Raw genomic sequence first — 16,260 nt, 5'->3', positions numbered from 1 at the left:
CGCAGGGTGGCAGGGAGGCCCTCTCCAGGGCTGGTGGCTCCTTGCTCAGGGCCTCTGTAGGGTTTGTTTACTTTATATGGAGCAGAATTTTATTCCATTTACTTTTTAACATATTTTTCTTCTTGAGAAAAAAAATTCACTGCACAAGTTATACATGCTTACTGTAGAAAATATAGGTGTGCCCCGATAAAAGGAAAAATTATCCATTACCAGAGAAAACAATTCAGAAACATGAAAATATTAGTTAACACACACACAGACACAAACACATGAATGTTCACATTATATTCACATTATATTCAGACCAAAGCCCTCCTGAAATAATTCCTTTCGGAATTAACCATATAGAAAGTGCATCCTTTCATCAAGAAGTGGTAGAGTACAATTTATCTTGACTAAGAAACAATGTCATCTATTTAATCTGACTTCACTCATTCCAGAGCCTTTACAAACACAGGAATGCTATCCTCTTCCTAACAGCTACCTAGCAAGACTATAAATTCCAATAATGTCGAAAATATTTTTTTCAGATTGTCAAGAGTTCTCAGCACATTTCTCTGAATATTTCTAATTGCAGTAAATCTTTATTCTTTAGGCATGAATCAAATGTCTGAAAATAGATATCCAGAGAATGGAAAGAGTGACTAAGTTGAATAGTGTAGATGGACAACACATTTGGGGTTCCAAACCCCAAAGAAAAAAGGGTGAGTCTGTTTTTTTTAATTTCTTTGAAGTCAAGCGTATAGAGAAGGATCAGAAATCTTTCATCTGTATGATACAGCAATCCTACTCCTGGGCATGTATCTGGAGGGAATTCTAATTCAAAAAGATCCATGCACCCCTATGTTCATATCAGCACTATTTACAATAGCCAAGACATGCAAACAACCTAAATGTCCATTGACAGATGAGTGGATAAAGTTACAGTGTATTTATACCACGGAATACTATTCAGCATAAAAAAGAAAAAAATAATGCCATTTATAGCAACATGGATGGACCTGGAGATCATCATTCTAAGTGAGGTAAGCCAGAAAAAGAAAGAAAAATGCCATATGATATCATTCATGCATGGAATCTAAAATAAAAAACAAAAAAAAACCAGACACAAATGAATTTATCTACAAAACAGAAACAGACTCAAAGATATAGAAAACAAACTTACAGTTATAGGGTAGAAAGGGGATGGGAAGGGATAAATTGGGAGCCTGAAATTTGCAGATACTAACTACTATATATAAAATAGATAAAAATCATGTTTCTACTGTATAGCACAAAGAACTATATTCAGTATCTTGTAGTAACCTATAATAAAAAAGAACAGGAAAAAGAATATATGTATGTATACGTATGACTGAAACATTATGCTGTACACCAGAAATTGACACAACATTGTAAACTGATTATATCTCAATTTAAAAAAAAAAGGAAAGAAAAAAATTTTATCTGGCAGCATTGTTATAATAGACATATTACTTTTGAGGGACATTTTGAAAGAGTATTGAGGGCCTTCAATTCTCTGCCTGGGTGGGGTATTTCTCCAATCTTCCCTCCCACTTCTTGTCATTCCTGGTTCCCTTACAGTCTGTCTGAATTTCCTGAGTCCATGCCCTTGACATCCACTCCTCCTCATCTGTAGAAAGCAGATTTTGAGCCAGTGTTTCTCAAACATCAGTGTGCTTCAGAATCACCTGGTGAGTCTGTTAAACCACCCCCAGAGTTTCTGATTCTGTACATCTTGGAGTGGAGATGAGAATTTGCATTTCTAACACATTTCCCAGCGATGCTGATCTGGGGATGGCATTTTGAGAATGACTGCTTTGCAGTGCTTCTTGAACTCTGCTGTATCTACCGTCACCTGAGGGGCTCGTTAAATGCAGAACCTGATTCATTAAGTCTGGGGTGGACGCCGAGGTTCTGCTTTTCTAACAAGCTCTCAGGGACTCCACTTTGAGCAGCATGATTGTGGGGCTCAGTTCAGAATGCCCTTAATGTTTTTTTGAGGAAAAGGGCCAACCCTCTCCTCTGTATCAGTGGTTCCCAAACTTGTTTGCACATTGGAATCCTGTAGAGAGCTTCAAAATATACCAGTATTTGCGACCCACCCCGGACACTGTGGCTACCTGAGGTACGGCATGGCCTTTGGGAGTTTAAAAAGATCCTCAGGTGAGTCTAATAATGCAAACAAGCTTAGAAACCACTGTTCCAAAACCTCAGGCTACCTCCCCTCCTCCATGACATTTTCATCACAGCTGTCGCCAGTTGGTTGGCCTATTTTGTCTTTGTTTTCATCTAATCTGCCCTACCAGCTCATTAGAAGGCAGGAATGGAGTCTGTTTCCCTCAGTTTGACACACACCAGTGGTGAATAAATGTTTGTTTGATAAACAAACAAGTGACAAAAACAGAAATAAAAATTGTTAAAGAGATTACCTAGGTTGCCAGCCCCCAGGTACAGTAGGTTCTCCCCAAAAGCCCTTTACCTAAAATAATTCGTCTGACTTTCTCAGAGTAAGCTTACAGAGACTACTGCTCTTTACATGTTCAACATCCTGGCTCTTTTGCCCTAGGAATTCAATCAAGAAACATTTCTAATACAGCTTTTATTTCACAGTTGATTTTTCATTTGCTACTACAGGCTTGCTGAAGAATCCAGCCCAGCCCCAGATCCAGGGACCCATGCCTGCCTGCTCCAGGGGGTTCCAAAAGGGCAGGAGCGGGCCCATCCCAAGTCTGTGCACTGACCTCCTCCTGCAGGGGGACTCTGTCCTTCAACCATGCAGGACCTGGAGCCTTCTACCCCACCACTGAGGGGTCAATCCAGCAGCCAAATAGCTCTGAAAAGATGGGTCGGTTATCTTTCCTACTGCACCTTCCCTTTCAGACCTCTCAGCAGCTGCAAACGTAGAGGAATCAGCTGCGGGTCGGCAGTGGAAGTCTGCTCTCAAGGGCCTGTTATCGCGATGCAGGGAAGACTCCCGCAGGTTCATGACAATGAGCGTAGCTCCTTAGGGGCCAGTGGCTTAGTAGTCACACCTGGAAAGGGCGACACTGCTTCACTCTGTATGTATTCTCAGAGAACTAGTGAGCTCTCCGTGCCAGTAGCTACTACATATATCCCCACATCTTCAGGCCGCTTCCTGATGCTGAGAACAGATTTGTGTGAAGTCCTAGTTGTAAGGAACCCAAAGAACAGTGCTGAGGCCCTGAGGCATCAGCTGAGTTAGGAGAGAAGTTAGCTGCTCATATCAAAAAACCCAAATCCCCATTAGCTTCAACAAGTAGGGTTTATCTTTTCTCCTCCCTCATCTAACAAGACTTTTGGCTAATGCTGCAACTGAAAATACCATTCAGAGGCAAGGTTCCTTCTATTTTCTGCTCCACGGTCCTCAGTAGGAAGACAGTACCACCTCACGGTTACAAGATGGCTGCTGTGTTGATGAGTTTCCTGTCCTTAATTCCAGGTGGAAAGAAAAAGGAAGAAGGAAGCATCACCCCTTCCAGAATTTCCAAGAGACTCTGAGCTGATATCACAAGGCTGCCCTTGGCTGCAGGAGAGTCCGGTAAAGAGGATTTTCAGATGGGCACTGGGCCCACTTCTCCTAGAGCCCACTGTGCTTTTAGGAGCCTACAAAAACATTTTCATTTTACTCCCTTTCAAAATCAGAATGAAAAAAGGACTTTACTAAATATGAGTATATATCCATGAATCCAACCTGGAGTTGTATTTGTCTTTATACCAAGGCAGTTGTAAAATTTAATTTTAACTTTTAAATGGAGAAGGGGCTCACAAAGATGAAACCATCTAAGGACTATGAGTTAGGCCACAGCCACATTCACTGACTGGGATGATCCCACTGGATTCTGAGCTAAAATGATGCCACCCGAGCGCACTGTCTGTGTTCCTCATCGGAAAGCAGATCTCATAACAATATGAGCATTAAAAAACGAATCCATGTAAATAATAGCATTGTTTCCATCAGATAGATATTGCTCACTAGAACTATCCACTAGTGATCATTAGTTTTTCTGAATGGTAGATGAGTATTCTTTTTCTCTTTTGAAATAAGATGCTGTTGTGCAATGTGAAATTTCTTGACATCATTTTCCAACCCAAGAAATCTTAGTAGCTCCAACCTCTGGCTGCCCATGGTTTGTCATTGCCCAATCTGCTCATTCCTTTTCTCAATGTTTTGCTGGTAAGTCGGGGATTACTTAGACCAGTGACTGCCACAGGGTGTGTGCTTCCTAGTTACCTGACAGCCTGTCCCCTTGGCCCCTCCCAAAAGACCATTTAAAGAAGAGTCAAGCTTTAACAATCAATATATTTTCATTTGTGGCTAGAAAAGAGTGAGGCTTTCTCTTCTCCGCAAATATTTGACCACCAACTGCCAAGAGGATCACTTGTGAGCCATTTGGAAGTGCTGCTGGTCCTTAATTGTTTCCAGATGATATTTCAAATGGATCATGTGGTTGAATTTGATTCCTATTCTCAGAGTATCAGGGATGAGCTTAAAATCATCCTACCTGAAACATTCTACAGACAGCATGTACCAAGCCCAGAGCATGTACAGAGAACTTGCCCCTAAAGAGGAGGCTTTAGTTTATAACACTCATGCAAAATCCTTGAAGTGGGGATGGTCTCTTGTTCAACTTGGTATCCGCATGCACAGTGTACATGGTGGCCTTTCTAGTAGCCCCTCATTGAATCTTGGTCAACATGAATTTAATTACCAACCTAAAAGAAGCTTATCTTAAAATCATTTTAGTTTTCCAAAATCAACTTAGGATATTAGGCTTTCCTGGGAAGAACAAACTATCATTATGAATGACCCTGACCAAGAGGAATATCAGTATCCAAGTAAGTGAAATATTGTCAATGTCACGTTCTCTTGGACAAAATATCCCTGAAATCAGCTTAGGAAGAAAAAAGTAAAGAGCAAAGGTTAAGAAAGAAAAAAGAATGCTTTCTGAGAGGTGAGATTAATGGGTAAATTGCTTCACTTTCTAAATCCAGTTTCATCTAGAAAATGGGGGTTAATACTGCCTACTTCAGAATAGGTTGAGATGAAGACTAATCAAGATAATGTTTGAAAAGCAATAAGGCCATGCCTCTCACATAAGACCCAAATAGATGGTGCCTATATTATTATTACTATTATGGTTGCTGCTGTTGTTATTTTTACAGTGCGGTGCAGTTTCCAGTCTGCATCGGGACATCTCTTTGATGGTTGCCATCTTTCTAGAAGGTGTGTTAGAAAATCACAGTTGGGAAAGAAGAGTATGGGAAAAGCATACACTTTCGAGCCATGTCCCTCCTTATCCCTAAACTTTCTTCTTTCACGGGGAAAGATTTCTTTTTGTTTACAACTTTCAGCCACCATGAAGAAACCCTTTGGAAAAGCAGTAACCTGAGGCTGGATTCTTTTGCTCGTTACTCTCACACACCACAGTCATTTTGTGATTGTTTTAAAATTAATTTTTAATTAATGATCAAATGAGCCATCTCCTGCATACTACTCCCTTTAGTTCTACAACCGTGTGCCAGGCTTGGAGGAATGAAGCACAGAATCACGGAATTGCCTTGCTGGGGGTGAGTCAGACCCTGTGAATGGGTGTGGGATGTTCTCAAAGGGTGTGGTTTTCCTGGGTCACCCAAACACCCAGGGCAGAAAATAAGCCCCACCTTGATCCCACCTCCATTAGTAGTACTCTTCCCTTTTCTTGGGACTGAGACGAGGATGCAGGCCTCGATTCTGGCTAAAGGAAAACAGGCTCAGTCCTGTGAACAGAGGTGAGGTGGTCCCTTCAGAACAGGGTATAGGGAGCTCAGGACCCAGGCAGCCTGTGGAAGCTTCTAGAAGGAGATGCTAGGACAGACACATCCTATCCAGAAGCCAGCTTTTAATTTTCTCTTTTTGCATTATTATTGCCTCCTCTTCCACCTAATACTTCAATAAGCCTTTGTTAAACACTGCTGCAGAGTCTCTGCAACTTGGAGGAATTACCCACGTCCATACGGGAGGGTTCGCTGTTAGCACTTAAGGAGGAAGCAAGTTACGAGATGGCAAAAGATGAATGACAAGTAAGCAAGGACTATCAGAGCAAGAAAGCCGGCTGAGGGGTGCAGGGGGGACCAAGTCACTGAATGGAACATGACAACATTCCTAAGCAAACTCTCAAAAGCTCACTAGGGGTGGTAGGAAGATGGAGAGGAATGTGAGACCAGATCCCCACGTGGCAAAGGACAGGATTCCAGACGATTGACTGTGTTTTTTGTTTATGGTCATTACTGTTTGAATTAAAAGGAAAAATTACCCCCAAAGCTGTTTGCCAATGTTGCCAACACTGGGGTTGTCTTCCTTTGCTAGGGCCACCAGAAGAAAATACTGCAGACTGCATGACAAACAAAATGCATTTTCTCATGGTCTGGAGGCTGGAAGCCTGAAATCAAGGTGTCAGCAGGACTGGTTTCTCCCAAGGCCTCCCTCCTTGGCTTGTGGCTGGCTGTCTTCCAGCTGTGTCCTCACGTGGCCCCTCCTCTGTGCACACACACCCCTGGTGTCTCTCCCTCCTCTTATAAGGACACCAGTCCTATAAGGACTCACTTACAAATTCATCATCACCTCTTTAAAGGCCTTATCTCCAAATATCACATTCTGAGATTCTAGAGGCTAGGGCTACAACATATGAATTTAGAAGGGACACAATTCAGGGGTTAATACAGATGTCAGAAAGTATTAACATCAAGGCCCTAAAGTCTAGAAAAGGAAAAGAAGGAGATGCAGGTGACATGAATGTCAGGGTAACAGCCTTTCTCCTCTTTATTCTGATCCTCTCTCTTGTCTGCAAAGCGTGGCATCATTTTTAACTGCCTGTCTTTCTGAAAATCCTAGGCTGTCTCCTCAATGCTAACTTCCTTGAAGATTTTAAAAGAGAGATCTCAATTAGGGGTCAGGGGATGGAGTGGTGGGAAGGCCTGCAGGGTTGAAATCAGGACATGAAGGAAGCCTCGGGTCTCTCAGCCCAGCAGGAAGAGTGTGGCTGAGAGATGACCAGTTGTGCTGCACACAAATCTGCTTTCTGCACTCCACTTCCCAACCCCCTCCGGGGCATCCATCACTTCATTCAAATGCACTCAAAGCAAAGCACTCCAACCTCGCTGAACATTTATTTCTCTGGCAGGTTTCCAGAGCTTGATTCTTCTCCTTAATGGTGACTGAACACAAAATATCCAGGATGTTGACACGCTACTTGCTTCACCAGCTACTTCAAAGTCCCGCGAGAGTTCTCTGAATTCTACTTTCTAGAACAAGTTTCTTGGCATAAGCATCAGGTATGCCCCTGCAGTTATTCTTAATGGCAATGGAAAGCAAGTTCTGGATTTTCATGCCAAAGGCAATCTGTCTTTTAGCAATTAACAATTAATGGCCACAAGGAAATAAGTTTAGTTGGCACAGGCTTCTTTCTTCAATTCACAGATATAACAACAACAATGTATTAAAAAAAAAACTTATTTCTATAAAATATGAAGCCACCTCCCTTCGCTCTGGTTCTTCTTCTTACGCTGTAACTTACCTGGCATGGCCCCAAGTTCTCCTTTAGTTTCCTTGATTGATGACATCGAAGGAGACCTACATGATTCACCAAATCATCAAATTAGACAGGACAATAAGAAATTGTTCAATTAAATCTGCCAGTACAACTTCAATGCAACAAAACCATTAACTTTTCCAGGGCAGAAAGGCAGTGTTTCCTGTACATTTTGCTGCCAGGAAGGTGTTCCTGTGTCAAGTCGCCCCCACTGCCAGTGTCTGAACTTGAATTAACTTTAAGTCTTACTGAATCACCTGCCCCATATCCAGTCTCAGGAAGAGGCCTAGTAGTCTAACATTTTCCAAGAAAATACACAGACTGAACTCTGAGTGGTGACCCTAGGTTACCCTTGAAATCTTGATTTCCAGCATTAGTCCTGCCTACAGCTAGAACACTTAGCCTATGGCTGATTCAAAAATTCTTTCTCAATGTATGACTCATATGGTCAATTCCTTGAAATCTGGAGATGAATGGCGGTCCTCAATGCAAATTTCCAGGGGAATTTTTTTTGAAGCCCAATTATTTTTCTTATGATACATTAGAAATTTTGCTGCCTGCTTATTTTAGAATATTTGCTTATTACTTTGTTGCACTTTTACATGGATGATCAAAGCATACTTTGCTGTGCTCCCCACTTTCTGTGGCTTCCCATTCTGCTGTCTTCCTCTCAGTCTTCGGGAAGGATCCATGCCTTTAAGAACACCATCCACCCAACAGTGCCCTCTGCCTCCCATCTGGCAATTTAGCAGTGGGATCAGTCAGTGCTGGCCCTGGACTCCCAGCTTGTGCTACTGGCCAAATAGGAGGGGAGATCTGCTTAGTGACCTGCTGCTTGCAACCAAAGAACACAAGGCGTGGTCACTGGGTGACAAGTGGCTGAGGATGGGCTTGGGCTATACATGTTGCATGTTGGAAGCATCTTCATCAACCCGGAAACCCAGGGCTTCTGGACATAGAGTCAAAGTGTAAATGCTTCAGGAGTCATCCCCATAGCCGCTCTGCAGTCCCCACAATAGCCAAGCATAGCCCAGCTTACGTCCTATTTCGTAGGTGAGGAAATTGAGTACAAGGGACATAAGGTCATTTGCCCGAGTTTGCGTAGCTCATTTCTAGAAAGCTGAGTCAATAACTCAAGACCCCTGATTTCCAGTTCCGGGGTTCATGCTACGATATCACGTGGCTTGCCAGGGCTTCTCCGCTGTCCCGCCCATCCTACAATGCCACCCAGCTTCCAAACCACACAAGTCAGCTCTCTGCCTGTCAAACAAAATAACAGGTCTGAGGACATGAGCTGCCAAAAAGCCTGAGGCTACTTTTCTCTCCCTCAAGAATTGTCCATTTCCCTCACTGGCCAGCCCCTGGGGCAGCTAAAAAGGCTTTGCACTCTCATTCAACAGAGAACAAAGGAATACAAATAACAAATGTATTACTGGTGTCAAGTTCCTTCAGAATTTGTTTCCCTGCAGAAGCTCACAATCCTTGCCTCCATGTTAGGGGTGCTGCCTCACAATTTCCTGTGGCGCCTCTGGAGGCATCCTTAGCCGCAGGACCCGGCTTCCTTTCCCCTCAGCGGCTCCTTACCTGGCCAGTTCTTGTCAGCGCTGGATTCTTGCTGCTGGCTATCCCATTCCTCTCGGCCAAAGTTCCCCTCCCACGCCCTTCTTCACCTAATGCAAACCGAGCCGAACAAGACCCGCATTCTTCTTCTTCAGCCTGGTTCGAGAAGGCTCGCCTCCGCCTCCTCTCCGAGGTCATCGGAGCACTTCCCGCGCATGCGCACGCGCACGCGCACGGAGGATGTAAGGTCAGGTGTTGTCTCCTACGTATGTCTCCCCGGCTATCCTTCCCTAGTGGCTTCCGTGCTTTTAAGTAACTATTGGACATACCTCGTACATCCTCACCTCTGTGCCTTTGCCCACACTGCTCTCCTGCTCGGAATCCCATTCCTCATTTCTGCCCATTAGAAACCTCTCTACAGATCCAAGTTGAGCAGAAATACTAGATCCCATTAAAGTGTCTCTAATCCTCGGTATCCCAATGCCGTTGTAAGAAATTATCACACACTTAATGGCTTGAACAACACAAAATTAAAATTTTATAATTCTGGAAGTCAGAAGTGGCTTTCACTGAGCTACCATCAGACTATTGGCAGGTCTACGTGCCTTTTGTAGGTTCTAGAGAATTTATTTCCTTGGCTTTTCCAGCTTCTAGAGGGCACCCACACTCCTTGGCTTGTGGTCCCTTCTTCATCTTCAAAGACAGCAGGATAACATCTTTAAATCTCTCCCCATTTCTGCCATCACTGCCTCCTCTCTGTCCCTCCTGCCCCCCTCTTACAAGAACCCTGTAATTACATCAGGTCCACTCAAATACCCCAAGAAACCTCCTCCTCTCAAGATCCTTAACTGGAAGGCAGCTATGCTCACCACTATACCAGCAATGCACACTCAAGATCCTTAACTGAATCACATTGGCAAATTCCCTTTTACCATGTAAAGTAATATATTTGCAGGTTCTACAGATGCCCCTAACAGAGAATCCATCTTTTTCATTTCTGTTATCTTGTAACATTGTGTTTGAGTACCGGGAATTCAGGGTTCATCAGAGACCATCTGTATCCTCATAGCAGGATAAATGCCTTTAAAAAAATTCCAATAAAACTTTATTTTTGGACATTGGTATTTGAATTTCATGTTACTTTCATGTTTTAAAATATAATTTTTTCCTCTTTATTTTTGCATTGAACTATGGCTGATATATAATACTACATTAGTTTCAGGTGTACAACATAGTGATTCAACATTTATGTACATTATGAGTTGATCAGCACAATAAGCCTAGTAACCAAAGTTGGTTGTAATAACCAACCAAAGTTATTACATTATTGACTATATTCCCCATGCTATGCATTACACCCCTGTGACTTATACACTTTATAACTGGAAGTTTGTATCTCTTAATCCCCTTCACCTGTTATACTCAATGCCCTCCCCTCCTCCCCTCTGGTAATCACTAGTTTGTTCTCTGTACTATGAGTCTGTTTCTATTTTGTTATGTTTGTTGGTTTGTTATAATTTTTAGATTCTACATATAAGTGAGATCCTACAACATTTTTTTCTTAGTGTAATTATTATTTCACTTAGTGTAATTCCCTCTAGATCCATCCATGTTGTCACAAATGGCAAGATTTATTCTTTTTTCTGGTTGAGTAGTATTCCATTATATATATTTCTCCTGACAATTCCATTTCTAGGAACAGTCTGACCCCCTTTCCCCACTGCAATGCCCACATATGGGCACAAAGATAATTTATACAAGTATGATCATTGTAGAAATACCTATAGTAATGAATCACTGGAAACAACTTAACAGTCTTATCAATATGGTACTAGTTGATTAAATTATGATATAGTTAAAAACCCAGAATACTAAGAAGAGATTCAAAACAACAGGGAGATTCATAAACTGGCATAGAAAACATTCACAATATGTTGTTAAGTGAGGAAAAAAAGCAAGTTCCATGCAGTGCATCTGAAACAATTTGGCTTTTGAAAATAAATCATGATGTATGTGTAATAGGTTATATACACAAATGGAAAGATCTGGAAGATAAAGAAGTTATCACTTGCCCACAGAATTTTGGAACATTTTCACCTTCTTTAAACATTTGAACTTGATTTTACAGTTACAGTTTGCTTGTATAATTGGAAGAAGGGAAGGAAACCTATTTTGAAAAATACAGCAACAGATGTTATGTGAATTCTGGAAACAAGGGAGGTCAATACTAGGAATTTGGTAAGAGACCAAAACACAAGACATTCTTCTTTCAGAGGAAACTGAAAGCCAAGAAAGAGGTCCTACCCACTCGTTAACCTCCTTGAAATCAACTGCTTTATATTTACTTTCTTTTCCACAAAGTGACAGCAATTACATAAAAATGTTTCTTTGATATTAGGATGTCAAGATTCCACGGCTCTCTACTCTTTTCAGGTGTTTCTGCAGCTTGACAATAAGCTTAAGGAAATCTCCCAGAATTCCCAGGGTGCGAAGTGAGAAAAAAACACTCTTTTATTATTGAATTGGGCACAGAATTACAGGTAATATTTTTAAAGTGGATTTAATTAGACTGTTTATGGTGTAAATTTCTTTTTAAATGGCTCCATTTGTGAATTTAGGAAGGCTTTTAAGTATCTTTTCTTCTTTTCTTCAGTCCCAGTATCACTGTATGTGTTTTTTTTTCTCCTATACTCCAGAATCTAATCAATTTAGAATTCTTTACACATGACAATTCTTTGAATTGCATTTGGCCTCCAAAACAGCAGGATGCTACCAAACTTATTTTTGTATGTATGATTCCATATGTTTAAAAGTCAACATGCAAATATATGCAAAAATTCTAGACTTAAAAAAAATTTCCCTGAACTTAAAACCAGGACTTACGGGTGGTTCCAGGTGTTCCAAAGTTGTGTGGCTCGCGTGTGTGGGTAGGCAGTGGATGTTAAGCACCAACCTCCCTTTCTTCCTTAAAGTTGCTAAAAATCAAATCCTGCAGGAGACCAAGGAGATGCATTCAGTGAGTCCTAAATAGTGATGTTCTAATTGAGTTTTTTGTAGATACCTTTTTTTTTTTTTTGAGGATGTGAACTCTTTATTGGGAAGGGGGCCCTGAATGGTTCAGAGCAGGGGCAGGATCTGGGGAAGGGTATCTAGAGATGGGCATGGACCGTCCTCCCTAGCCACAGGGGCCGTGGGGCACACAGTGTCCCAGGGCCCAGCATGAGGGTCCCCAATGCACCCCTAGAGCACATACACAAGCAGCCCACTTCATGCATTTTCAAAAGACCAGGCCTCACCCAGAGAGAGGGCATCGCCTGGGTGGGCGGTCCGGGGAGAATTCAGCTCCATCTCTTCACCCCAGTCGGACACGGGCTTGTGACCCCCGGGGGACGAGAGAGGGCTAGCAGGAGTGGCAGAGCCCTGGGGAAGCTGCTGGGGCTCCTCGGGCCTGGTGGGCTCTTCGACACCACACTCCGGGGTGGGGCTCCTGCTGGGCTCAGCCTCTTGGGGTAGGTGGTCTGGGGCTGGTTCATCTTCCTCCTTGTCAGCCTCCTCATCTTCGACCTCCTCCTCGTCCCCACTCACATCTTCTCACTCCTCGTCCTCATCCTCCCCTTCGCCCTCCTCCTGCTCGTCCTGAGGAGGCCGATGGTCCTGGGCCGGGGTCTAGGGCAGCTGTGTGGGGGTCTCCTCTGGGGTAGCAGGCTGTGGGGGCTCAGGTGGAAGGGCCGCTGCCTCCTTCGTCTCCCAGAGGTCATCATGGTCACTGTAGGTGTGGGGGCTGCCTTGACCTGGGGTCGGCTGCTCTTCCTCCTTCTGCAGCTGACCTCAGCTTTGTGCTGGGACAGGAACTCCCTGAAAGTGGGGCGCTTGTGGGGCCGGGCCCAGGCCTGATCGTTGTAGTGGTGCGATGGTTCGAGGGCAGTGGCCGGGCCGTCCTTGAACATGCCATCAGTCTTCTCAGCATCCCACTCCTGCCGCCACTGGCCAGTGGGCTTTCGGTGCCTCTGCAGCCGCTCCTGGTCATTCTTCTCCCTCTCCTGTTTCCAGCGCAGGTACTCTGACCGCTCCCAGCCCGTCATGGACGGCGTCGTGTCCCCGGTGTCATCCAGGCTGGCTCTGCGGCCCTGCTGCTCCTGCTCGAGGCCACAGCGCACCTGCTAGAAGTCGGCCCCCCACCCCCGCAGTTGCGCCCGTGCCGCCGGCCGCCTTCCCGGTGGTCCTGCTCAGGCTCCTCTCAGGGCCCGCTGCGACGCCGGGGGTCGTCCAGGAAGTTCCGCACCGGGTTGGGCTCCAGCACACCTTCCCGCTGATTGCGCTCACACGTCGCAATCTTCTCTATCTCCTCGTTCATCTTCTCAATGTTCTGCCTGCGCCGCTCCTCCCACTCCTTGGATTTGCGGTCGGCAGTTGAGGTGCCTCCAGCTCCAGACAGATGAGGGGACCCCCCTGCTCCGACCCCTCCGGCCACGGCACCCAGCTCCTCATCCAGGCTGCCTCCCTGCCGTGGGGTGGGGGTGGGGGTGGGGTGGGCGTGTCCGGCCTCCCTTGCTGGCCCCTGGGGGCCGGGGGGTCCCAGGGACCTCCGGGAGGGACCCAGGTTCTTCTCCACTTCAACTGCCACATTCTCCTTCACCGAGTGGCCCTTCCGGGGAGCGGTCACCGCTACTCCCTCGAGTTCAGCTTTTTTACGGTCCTCCTCAATCTCCTGGTAGCGCCAGATGGTCTCATTCTTCCGCCGATGAGCCTCGATCTTCTTGTCCAGCTCAGCATCCTTCTCCTCCTTCGATTTCAGGTCCAGTGTGACTGACTGTCCCGGAGACCCCGTGGCGTCTGCGATTCCGGCTTTGTCGGCCTCCGCGTCCACACCTCCCGGGCCGCGTGCGTCACTTCCCGCCCGCACCACGTGAAGAAGGGAACTAAAGAGAGCTGTAGGTACTTTTTTAAATGAGCATAATTCCATTTACTTGAGTCAACAACACTGCCACTGATATCCCTGGAGTGAAAACCACAGATTATACCTTTATCCTCTGTCTAGTACCATGATTCGTCTCTTACAGAATAATAAATCCAATTATCTGTTTATTCAAAATTTTAATTTAATTCAATAGTGTTCAAAAACACTGCTATTATTTTTTTCTGAGTCTCATTTCCATTACTGGCAATCTGCTTTGCATACAATGTCTTATGCTATGACGAGGCTAGAATTCCAAAACCTTGCAAAAAGCTCTGCTTAATGTCATAATAACAATTAAGAATTCACAAAAACTTGGTATTATTTATTTTTACTTAGAATTACCTTCTTCTCTACAGAATCACAGAACTCTTATCAGGAATCAATGTATCAAGCGAAGATTGCAAGCACAAGGAAGAGAAGAAAGAAGAAAGGAATTCAAGTGGTTGGGTTTATAAGTTATAATGGATAAGAGAATTCTAAGAGGTTTGGAGTGCTGCAAATATCTTCCCAGCTCTAGGCAGACCCAGCCTTGCAGAGTACCACCCAGACTCCCACCTCTTACTCCCCAGCCTCCCACTTCCTTCTCCTGACCCAGGACCATCTCACCTCCTGCCCACTCACCCCCTTACCACCTATCTGGACCCTCACCTTTATAGGTGAGCTGATGATGTATAATTCAGGATACAAATGAACACGTTTTAGGGATAAAATCTCAACTCCTTCTTAATTTCTTGGCAAATTCTAAGATAGGAAGTGACCTTCTCCAGGATGGAACGCAAAGATGCTGTTCATCCCAGGCTGTGAATCAAGTAACAATGTTGCTGAGGATTAAAACCGCCTTACACTAGGGAAGTGAAGCCAGGTGTTTTTGATGTGAAAGTTTTGGGCTCACGTTTAAAGTAGAGTCAAGTCTCTTACTGATTGGGCCGTTAAGGTCTTTTGTGAGAGGAAATAAAGAGAATTGGAAATAAAGAGAGGAAATAAAGGGGATTAGAAAAGGATATTCACACATGAGGTCAAGTTCTAGTGACTATGTTCCATGAGATAAAATGTATTTCTATTCTGAATGTGTAGAATAATTAGAAAAAGAGGGTAATGAGAGTTGATGGTGGCAGGGTGGGGCAGGGAGGGAGGTGGCAGTGGATGGAAAGGGCCAGGCTTTAAGGAATACCAGAAAATAAAAACACAAAGAGAACCGTAAAAGCAACAAAGTTAGTACCAATCATAAGTGCAGAAAAGTCATTTTGCCAAAGTGCATTTAAGATAAAAACCAGACAAGTTATTGTTTTTAAGTATCCAAGACAACTAGAGTCATTAATGGAGGGCCTGTTTTTTTTTTAATCTTTATGCTGGAATTCTCTTTGATATGGGTTTATTTTTTAAATACACAGCTATTTTGTTTGTGTGTGTTTCTTCAGACCTGGAAAATCTACATTCATGGGTAAAAGGGAGCTGACAATAAGGCTAGTGATTCATCACAGATAATTGTTGAGAAACTAACCAACTGGAGGACTTGGTTGGGGAGGGTGATACTGAGGGAGGTGAGGACCTAACTTTATAAAGGGGAGAATAAGGTAGATGCTGAAGACTAGTAAATTTAACATCAATCTCAGGGGATTTTTCCTGAGCACATGATGAGGTACGAGGTCATCTTTTAGAGCCAATCTGTGTCACAAGGAAAAGTCATGCCAGCCTATGGCTACCTTTATGTCTATGATTACTCTGCAGGTAGATAGATGTGGGAGCTGTAGACCTGGTGAGTCTAGACTTAAGCAGGGCACTTGACAAAGTCTAAATTCTGTCCTCATAATCAAGTCAGGGAAATAGAGGCAGTAGTGGTGAAAGCTAATCCTTCAACTAGTGCCAAAACAGTTGCTTAAGAGTAGCCTGGGGAGCTCTTTAAATGGTCCACGATGCCTGTGCCACAGCTCCTTAGGCTATGGAGTGAATTCCAAAACTCAGTTTTCGGTAAGCTCCCCAGATGACTCCCATGAGCAGACAGGTGTGACATCTTTGAAGGAAGCTGACTTACAGATCAAAGAAACTGAAGAGAGACGTCCCAAAGTGCCATGCAGTGTTCCGTTCCAGTCAACCCCCTCATCAGTGTCTCAGCTAAGGATGAGACATTTATCAAATTCAAGAATGACGTGA

General features: G+C 44.0%; 1 pseudogene; it reads right to left on the bottom strand.

The window, feature by feature from the left end:
- Window positions 1–1,611: 1,611 nt before the first annotated feature.
- On the bottom strand, window positions 1,612–14,219 carry LOC116662664 (annotated as a pseudogene).
- Between the last annotated feature and the right edge of the window lie 2,041 nt (window positions 14,220–16,260).

Source organism: Camelus ferus, chromosome 3 (genome assembly GCF_009834535.1).
Source record: "Camelus ferus isolate YT-003-E chromosome 3, BCGSAC_Cfer_1.0, whole genome shotgun sequence".
In the NCBI taxonomy this organism is placed as follows: Eukaryota; Metazoa; Chordata; class Mammalia; order Artiodactyla; family Camelidae; genus Camelus; species Camelus ferus.
Note: the sequence above shows the minus strand (reverse complement) of the source record. Positions and strands in the feature narration are given on the sequence as shown.